The sequence below is a fragment of the Erinaceus europaeus genome, chromosome 3 (assembly GCF_950295315.1).
Source record: "Erinaceus europaeus chromosome 3, mEriEur2.1, whole genome shotgun sequence".
NCBI lineage: Eukaryota > Metazoa > Chordata > Mammalia > Eulipotyphla > Erinaceidae > Erinaceus > Erinaceus europaeus.
This window is the reverse complement of record NC_080164.1, coordinates 156,252,683-156,261,600: the sequence shown is the minus strand read 5'-3', so window position 1 is coordinate 156,261,600 and position 8,918 is coordinate 156,252,683. Positions and strand designations below refer to the sequence as shown.

The 8,918-nt window shown below is 45.2% G+C and overlaps 1 long non-coding RNA gene across 1 annotated transcript; it reads left to right on the top strand.

Moving 5' to 3' along the window:
* Positions 1-387: 387 nt before the first annotated feature.
* Positions 388-7,532, top strand: LOC132537717 (uncharacterized). The gene is made up of 3 exons (XR_009549174.1): positions 388-488; positions 915-1,102; positions 7,378-7,532. It is a non-coding gene; the product is annotated as an uncharacterized LOC132537717 (long non-coding RNA).
* Positions 7,533-8,918: the final 1,386 nt, after the last annotated feature.

Sequence of the window (8,918 nt, the reverse complement as noted above, 5' to 3'; positions counted from 1 at the left end):
CATGGCCTCAGGTTTACCCAAGGATCTCACCAGTTCCTATAAAACACACCACAAAATATGTCACATGCTATGTGCAAGTTTTGTGAAAGAAGTATCAGCATTGAGTCAATTCAGTAGAATTGGGAGTGGTGCCAACCAGGGCTTCTCTGTAAGGGTAGAACTCAAATTTCTTGTCTCTACTTATCCATCCATTTACCTACCTCCCATCCATCCATCCATCCATCCATCCATCCATCCATCCATCCATCCATCCATCTATCCATCCATCCATCCAAGCATTCATACACCTTTTTATCCCAGAAATATTGGAGAAGGCATGTAGCAAGGAACAAATAAATCAAATTCTATTGCTCACTGGCTAATAATGACAAATATACTTAGCAGCAAGGCAATGCTGACTGACTTGTGACTGTCTGCAATACTGTGTTGGAAAGGATTCTGAGGGACACTCTATCTTCTAGAGCAAGAGGACTGGAATAGGTGTCAAGGTATGGACATGACTATGAAGTCAGCAATCACACACTCCCATGACCTGCATCCAGCTTAGGGCTGGACAGGTGGAGAAGTCAAAAAGTGGGTGACCTGGATATTTCCCAGAGTTGGGGTGGGGGTTGAGTGAGAAGAGCACTAGAGCCTGGCTCAAAGGCTTGAGCAGAGTTGGAGGAATAAGGCTTGGCCTGGGCAGTGTGTGCAGCTCTGATAACTACCTTGTGATTCGAGCTCTTCCTGTTCTGGGTCCAGCCATGGTCACACGGGGTCATGACCCCTTGGGTCCCTGTTACTGTACTCAATGAGTAGAAGCTTCTCTGGGTCATTTGCCAAAAAAAAAAAAAAAAACCTAGGCACCCCAAAGTGACAAAGAGTCCAATTTCTTCTTTTTCTTTTTTTTTTTTCTTTCTTGTTTTTCTTTAAAGGCAAACTTCCACATGCAGCGCCTCATTTGGATGTGTCTGGAGTCTTGGAAGCTTGACTTCCCTACGTTCTCCTACACATGGACCTGGAGAGCTTGTTTGGAGGTTCTAGCAGGGGAGCGCAGCTACTTGTATACCCTCAACCGAAGACTGGTCCGTCTCTGTTGGGAAAAGCCGTCCTCTTTGACTGAGTTAGCAGCTTCGGGAGGGAGGGACGCACATGGAGTGGTGAGGGAGGAAGGGGACACCTGCCTAGCCAGCCAGATCAGCCGAACCAACCCAGGCAATCAATGGGGTGACCGATGTCGCAGTCAGATCACCTTCACATCTGGAGAGTCCAATTTTGTAACTCAGAGTTCTGGAGTCATAACTCCACCTCTGAGAAAGGGTTTATGGTCCCGGAGTCCCTCACACTTCATTCTTCTCATTCATCAAACAAAATAAGAATGTCCACTTTGGGCTAGGGGAGAGAGCGCAACAGTAAACTCATGGAGTTCAATCCCCAGTACCACATAAAAAAAAAGTGGACCAGTGCTCTGGTCTCTGTCTATCTATCTGTCTATCTATCTATCTATCTATCTATCTATCTATCTATCTATCTATCTATCTATCTATATCTGTAAGGCACATCAATGAAGGCAATATATATATATATATATCCTCCAGGGTTATTGTTGGGGCTCTGTGCCTGCACTATGAATCCACTGCTCCTGAAAGCCACTTTTATTTATTTATTTATTTATTTATTTATTTATTTATTTATTTATTACCATTGTTGCACTTGTTGTTTTATCATTGTTGTGGTGGCAATAATTTTTTTAAAGGCAGTCTGGATGCTTTACTCTGTGTACATTCTTTTAAAAAATATTTGTTTGGGGCCAGGCAGTAGCACAGTGGATTAAGTGCACATGGCACAAAGTACAAGGACTGACATAAGGATCCTGGTTTGAGCTCCCTGGATCCTCCCACCTGCTGGGGTAGGGGTTGCTTTACAAGTGGTGAAGCAGGTCTGCAGGTGTCTATCTCTCCCCCTCTCTGTCTTACCCATCTCTTGATTTCTCTCTGTTCTATTCAACGACAGAAATAACAACAATAATAATAACATTGATAAACAACAAGGGCAACAAAAGAGAATAAATAGCCTTCAGGAGCAGTGGATTCAAAGTGCAGACATCGAGCCCCAGTGACAACCCTGGAGGCAAAAACCAAATTGCTATTTAGTTATTTTTGCTAGGGCAGAGTATAACTGGGGAGAGAGGAGAGACAGATAAGAAGAGAGAGACAGAGAGACTCCTGCAGCACTGCTTTACCACTGATGAAGCTAGTCCCCGCCCTCCCCACTTCAGGGAGGGGGCAGGAGTTTGAACCCAGATTCTTGCGCATGGCACCCTGTGCACACCACCTGGCCCTGCACACAGTGATTGTTTTTTAAACCCCACGTGCTTTCCAGGATGGCAGTGAGGAGAGGACTGGACATAAACATAGAAGTCCTGCCTTGCAGTTGAAATGTTGTAGCTGGTTTCTATTGTTACGCTTTCATCCTTGGCTTTAGTTTGACTTTGGGTTTTCTGGGCTACTATTAATCAATCAGTGTTTATTGTGCTCTAGGTAGTTTCAAAAGGGAACAGAGAGCTCTGAGGCCTAGGGTGATAGGTCCAACATCCCTACCAGTCAGAAAGCCTCCGGGCCTGGGTGAAGCAGCCTATCTCTGCTACACGCTGGGGAGAAAGTGGTGTGGAGCTGAGTTGGGGGAACATCTGAGGACAGTCAAGTGACTTCCCTTTACCCAGCTATAAATGTGGGGTGTTCTTTCTTTTCCTGTGGGGGTTTGATGTTTCTCAGAGAAGGGAACTGTAACTCTGAGGACTGGACAACAGGAGGTTAAGCTGAAGCTGCTGTTCACAAAATAAATACTCAGTGCCCAGGATCATTTTCTGGTTTTCATACATTAAAAAATATATATCCTACTAAGGGCTGGGGAGGCAGCATAATGTTATGTAAAATACTGTTATGCCTGAGTCTCTAAAGTTCCAGCTTCAATCCTCAGAACCACCATATGCCAGAACTGAGTAGTACTTTGGTGTCTGTATGTCTGTCTCATGGTGGGAGCTGAAGAGATGTAAAAAAAGGCTTTCATGCCTGAGGCTCAGGTTCAGTCTCCTGTGCCACCATAAGCTAGAGCTGAGCAGTGTTCTGGTCTCTCTCTCTTTCTTCTGTCATTAAAATAAAGTATTAAAAAAGGAAAGAAAATAAATGAATATATATGGCTGGGAAATAGCTTACCAGGTAAAGTGTATGTTTTACTATGAGTGAGGACTATGGTTGAGCCTGCAGCACCAGGGAAAACTACAAATAGTGGAACAGTGCTGTGGTATTTCTCTCTCTCTCTGATGTTGTGGAAAAAAAAAATCTGTGGAAACAGTGGAACAGCACAGGCTCAAAAACCTTTGTGGTATAAAAATAAAAATAAAAAAATAATAGCCTTTGCCCCACTGAGGAAGGGGAGAGGGCCCTTGGCACGAAGCCTCACCACCAAGAGGAAGCAAAACACGAGGAGAAACCAACTGGGTAGTCCACAGAGTTTTCTGCTGTTTGAACTTTCTACCTCGGCTTCTGTGAGTCTGTGATTCAGGAACCAGCACAGCTGGGCCGAGGCCCTTGCTATTCCTTCCAGGCTTGTTCCCCCATTTCTGAGTGGGGCAGATGCAGCTGGTCAGACCACCTTTCCCCCAGTTTCCATCCCAGAATCTGAGCTCTGCTGGGGAGAAGCAGAGCTTTGGGGTTTTATCAGTTGGAATCAGTCAAGGACTCTCTTCTTGCCTCTGATTCCCCCTGCTCAGTGTCTCCCTATTGTGTGCTCTGGCCCTTAAGGCAGCTGAAGAAGAAAAGGATAGGTCAGGTGACAGACTGTGGCAGGAACTGCAGGTGGCCCCTCTCAGAGAAGCCTGTCACTGCCAGCCTAGCTGCGGCTCTTGGGGAAGAGGGGGACTGTTTCCTTGATGTCCCTGAGATGTTAGTGTCATTACTTAGGCTCTGGCTTTCCTCTTCTGGGAAATGAAGGCATAGCGGGCAGTGATGGTCTGTTTAGATTTCTCTTCTTCCAACTCACCTTGTTTATCTAGATTCCATGCTGGGGTTACCAAAGTGAGTAAGACTGCTTGGTGATGAGAGAGTAAAGTGCCTAGTCCTGCTAGGAAATGGTGAGAATGTTGATTTTGAGGTCTTGGGGGATGAGTGAAGGACACCAAAGGGTATAAGTTTATTCCAGAGCAAAAGCCAGAGTTTGCAAAAGAGAAAAACGGGAAGGAAGGCTAGGGCCACACTGTGGCCTCTCCAGTTCCCAGAACCCAGCCTGACTTCCAGTTAGTCAAAATTGGAGGCACTATTCCTTATACTGAGCTCTGAGTGATGCTGGGGGCTCTGCGTCAGGATGGCCCAACACTGTCAGTACCCTATAGATCAGGCCTCTGAGATTCCTCTCACCAGGTCAGACAGACATCAGGAGATAATTCTTTTTGCTGTCCCTTGCAGAGACCCCCTGATAAAGCCAGAAAGATGCTGTGGAGACTTGTGACTCTCACTGTTTATAGAAGCAAGGTTCCTGGGAGAAAGAAAGGAAAGTGATAAACCATATCCCCAACAATTTCCATCACTTTGCATCACATATCAAGGGTTTCTAGAACAATTTTCTCTCCCAGGCTTATTTATGCACTCTAGGTAAAGAAGTCCCACCCAGCCTCAGACTCAGGGATAGAGTTTTTTTTTCTTCTTCTTTTCAAAGATTTGTTTATTTGTTATATATATATATGATAGAGACAGAGAGAAACTGAGTTGGAAGAGGGAGATAGAGAGGGAGAGACACCTGCAGCAGCACTGCTTCACCACTTGGGAAGCTTCCCCTCCTGTAGGTGTGAACAGGGCACAGGGGCGGGGGTGGGGGCGGAGGGGCGTGAGTCTGAATGGGGTAACATATGCACTCAGCTGGGTGCACTGCCACCTAAACGTTTACTTACTTACATACTTACTTCTTTAGTTATTTTTCAGAGAGAAAGGGAGACCAGAGCTCAGTCTGGCACATGATGTATTGGGGACTGAACCTGCGTTCTTAGGCGTGTAAGCTTTGTGCTAACTCCCTGGACCCTAATTTTCTGCTTCTAAAATTTATTTTATGGGTCTAGCATACTTCCATTGCACCACTCTGCTAGTTAGGATTTATTTCATATGAGACAGAGGGGCGAGAGGGGTGTTAGAATACCAGAGAAGCAAGAGACGGAACCAGGGGCCTGGAGCGTGCCAATCTTGCTCCCTGTCAGTTGAGCTGTTGCCTCATCCAGGACAGCATGGCCTGATGTGAGTCTTGAGTGAGAGCTATGTTTGAAGAACAAACATCGCAAAGTGACTGTTACTGGTCAGGGAGGGCATGCAGGGGTGGACAATGACGCTCGCTCAGCCTCTTGGTCCAGTGATCTTAGAGGTGACAAAAGCAGAAACAGTCTACCACCTCCAATACAAGCTAGCAAGCTTGGCAAGCTAGCTGCCTGTAAAGGAACATATTTTGCAGAGATTGGGGCTTGACAGACATTTTAGTCAATTTACTGGTTACACTGAGGTGTGTACAGGGTACAATCTTCAGACCTGCCTGGGTGAATCAAGCAGGGCGGGAGGGACACTGCCATTCCAAGGAAACTCAGAATGGGCGGGAGGGTAGATAGAAGGACAAGGACAGGAAGGGGAGTGTGACAGCAGCTGTGTGCAGCTGACTTCCAGAGCTTTGGAAGGAAATAGAAGACTTCAGGAGCCTTTGGTTCAGAGCGAAGCATTTGAGGCATCAGCCGTGTGTAAATATATGAGAGGCAGTGCCAAAGAGCCTCAGTAATCAAGACAAATAATATTTTAAAATGAATTTTAAGGAGCCAAACTGAATGCACAAAAATATGACAAGCAAAATTTGAAAAGACAGAGGGAATCCTGGGCCTCTTCCTCATCTCTCACCCCAAAACTTGCTTTTGGAGTCAAGAAACATAGACCCTGAAAGCCTCAGATCTGTCTTTGAGCAACACCTTTGCATTTTAGCAAACTAGAGCCCTGACACCGACTACCTGGGGAAGGTCCCGGTGTTCATGCTCTTTAGTTTCTTCCCTACTCAGCCCACCTTCGCCCAAGAAATATGTATTGGCAGTGACCCAAGTATTCCACAAGGTGGCACTCTTACTCCAACCAGGTGCCCCCATAAAGGGGCTTCTTAGTCAAAGGAAAGAGCTAAGAAAATAATTACGAAATTGCTGCCAGCTTTTCTGAAAGAGCAGAAAGAATCCTGAGCAGGGATTGGGGCAGACAAGGGTGGAAGATGCAAAGAACTGGAGGAATGGCCTGGAAGGCCTGAAGCCAGCTGGGGCCTGATTAGCCACAACAGGCTGTGCTGCTCAGAGAAAAATGCGAATTTTAAACCCCGCTTTGTCTCTAGGGGCAATGTAAACAAACGTGACAAGTGAGAGAAGGGTGGGATTAATGCTTTCCTGAGCAGCATAGCTTGGTGGGAAGAGCCCTGGTATTTGCCTGTGATGCTGGCTGAGTTATATGACTAGGTGTGGTCTTGGACAATTGACTAGATTTTTTTAAATCTGACAGCCTTCATCTTTACATTGGGAATTCTGTGCTGGGGAGATAGTTCAGTGCTTCAGAACTTGGGACTTAGATAGCAGAAGGCTTGGTATTGATCCCTTATACCACCATATGCCAAAGCTGAGCAGTTCCCTCGTAAAAATAAATAGATCTTTTTTTTTTAAAGGAAGATTGTTGTAAATATTCCCTGAGGGTTGTCAGAAGATTATATTTAATTATGGTTGAGTGTACACATTGCCTTGTGCAAGGTTCAGGCCCTAGGTTCAAACCCACCAGCAGAGGCGAAGGTTCATGAGCAGTGAAACAGTGCTGCAGGTGTCTCCTTCTCTCCCTGTCTATTTCTACTTCCCCCTTCAATTGCTTGCTGTCCTAGCAAAACAAACAAACAAACAAACAAATAAGTATAAACAAGTAAAACAGATGGATCAACACATAGTTATGTGTATAGTGCCTGGAACAAAGTAAGTATTCATTTAGGTACTTTTGTAGGAGAAGACCGGCTATGATTTTTTTTTTTTTTTTTTTTTTTTTTTAGTTCTGCCAAGACTACAGTCAGATTTTGTTGGTTGTTGAATTTATTAAGGCGATGACCTCAGGGAGAACAGAGGAATAGCTCCATAATACACCATGGCTTGAGCAGTTCAACCAGAAAAATTTCCCACCTGGATTGAGTTTCACAGGTGTGATTTTTGAACCAGGAAATCAAGCTGGGTTCCCTAGCACAACTGTCTCACTTTCCATGACTCAGAAAGCGTCTGGCCACCAGATGGCTGGCCACACTTAATCCATGCACTGGTGTGAGTGTCCATTTGCTGGTGTGCCTCAAGGCCTTTCCTTTCGTTAGGTCTATCCTCTACCAGCCTGGAACCTTGAACTCCCAGCCATGGCCCAATCTAACTGCTCTTCAGCCAGAAGAATATTTGGCAGTGACACCTTTGCCTTTGGAGTCAAGAAACATACCCTGAAAGCCCCAGCTCTGTCTTTGAGCAACACCTTTGCATTTTAGCAAACTAGAGCCCTGACACCAACTACCTGGGGAAGGTCCCCCGTGTCCAGGCTCTTCAGCCTCTTCCCTACTCAGCCCACCTTCACCCAAGAAGTATGAATTGGCCTAGCACAAGTGTTTACTGAGGATAACTTTATGTGGGAAAAAAAAAACACCAGGGAGTTGGGCGGTAGTGCAGCGGGTTAAGCGCACGCGGCACAAAGCACAAGGACCAGTGTAGGGATCCCGGTTCGAGCCCCTGGCTCCCCACCTGCAGGGGAGTCGCTTCACAGGCAGTGAAGCAGGTCTGCAGGTTTCTGTCTTTCTCTCCCCCTCTCCGTCTCCCCCTCCTCTCTCCATTTCTCTTTGTCCTATCCAATGACGACATCAATAACAACAACAATAATAAAACAAGGGCAACAAAAGAGAATAAATATTAAAAAAAATTAAAAATCACCATTGATTTAACATCGGTTTACAATATTGTAAAATTTTAGAAGTAGACTTCACACCAGTGTGTGTGTGTGTGTGTGTGTGTGTGTGTGTATAACTGACAGTTTTATGTGGATCACTCGTTTTTTTCTCTAAGATTTATTAGCAAGAGAGAGCATCAGAGCATCACACCAGACAATCAGATTTGGGACCTCATGCTTATACGTCCAGTGCTCAGGGCTCTAGGCATTGCCTTACCCCCTAGGACACTGTGTATGGCTCACTTTATTCATTTTCTTAATCTTTATTTTTTAAAAATATTTTACTTAACTGACAGAGACAGAGAGGAATCAATAGGGAAGGGAGCTAGAGATGGAGAGAGAAAGAGAGACACCTGCACCACTCGTGAAGCTGTTCCCCTGCAGATGGGGACCAGGGGCCTTGAACCTGAGTCCTTATGCATGGTAATGTGTGTGCTTTACTGGATACAACACCACCTGGCCCTGTAGCTTACTTTAGTATTTTACATATGTGATTTCATTTAGACCTAGAAATCATCAGGAGAGGCAATCAGACCCACTTTAGAGAAAAGAAAATTAAGGGTTGGCCAATCTTAGTACCTTTTCCAGGATCCTTCAGTCAGCAATTGGTATAAATTTAGGTTTGGCACCTAAATATCTCTTTCTCATCTATCTATTATCTATCTGTCTATTATCTATCTATCTATCTGTCCATCTATCTGTCTGTCCGTCCGTCCATCCATCCATCCATCCATCCATCTTTCTCTCTATCTGATTAAATACAGTCTATTCTGACCAATTCACTAAATAAACTACATCCTCAGAATCCTCTAGCATGTGTGGAAATCTTTGTTGACCTGGGCTGGGGAGACACCATGGTGGTTATACAAAGGACTTTTGCATCTGAGACTTTGAAGTCCCAGGTTCAATCCCCAGCACCACCAGTGC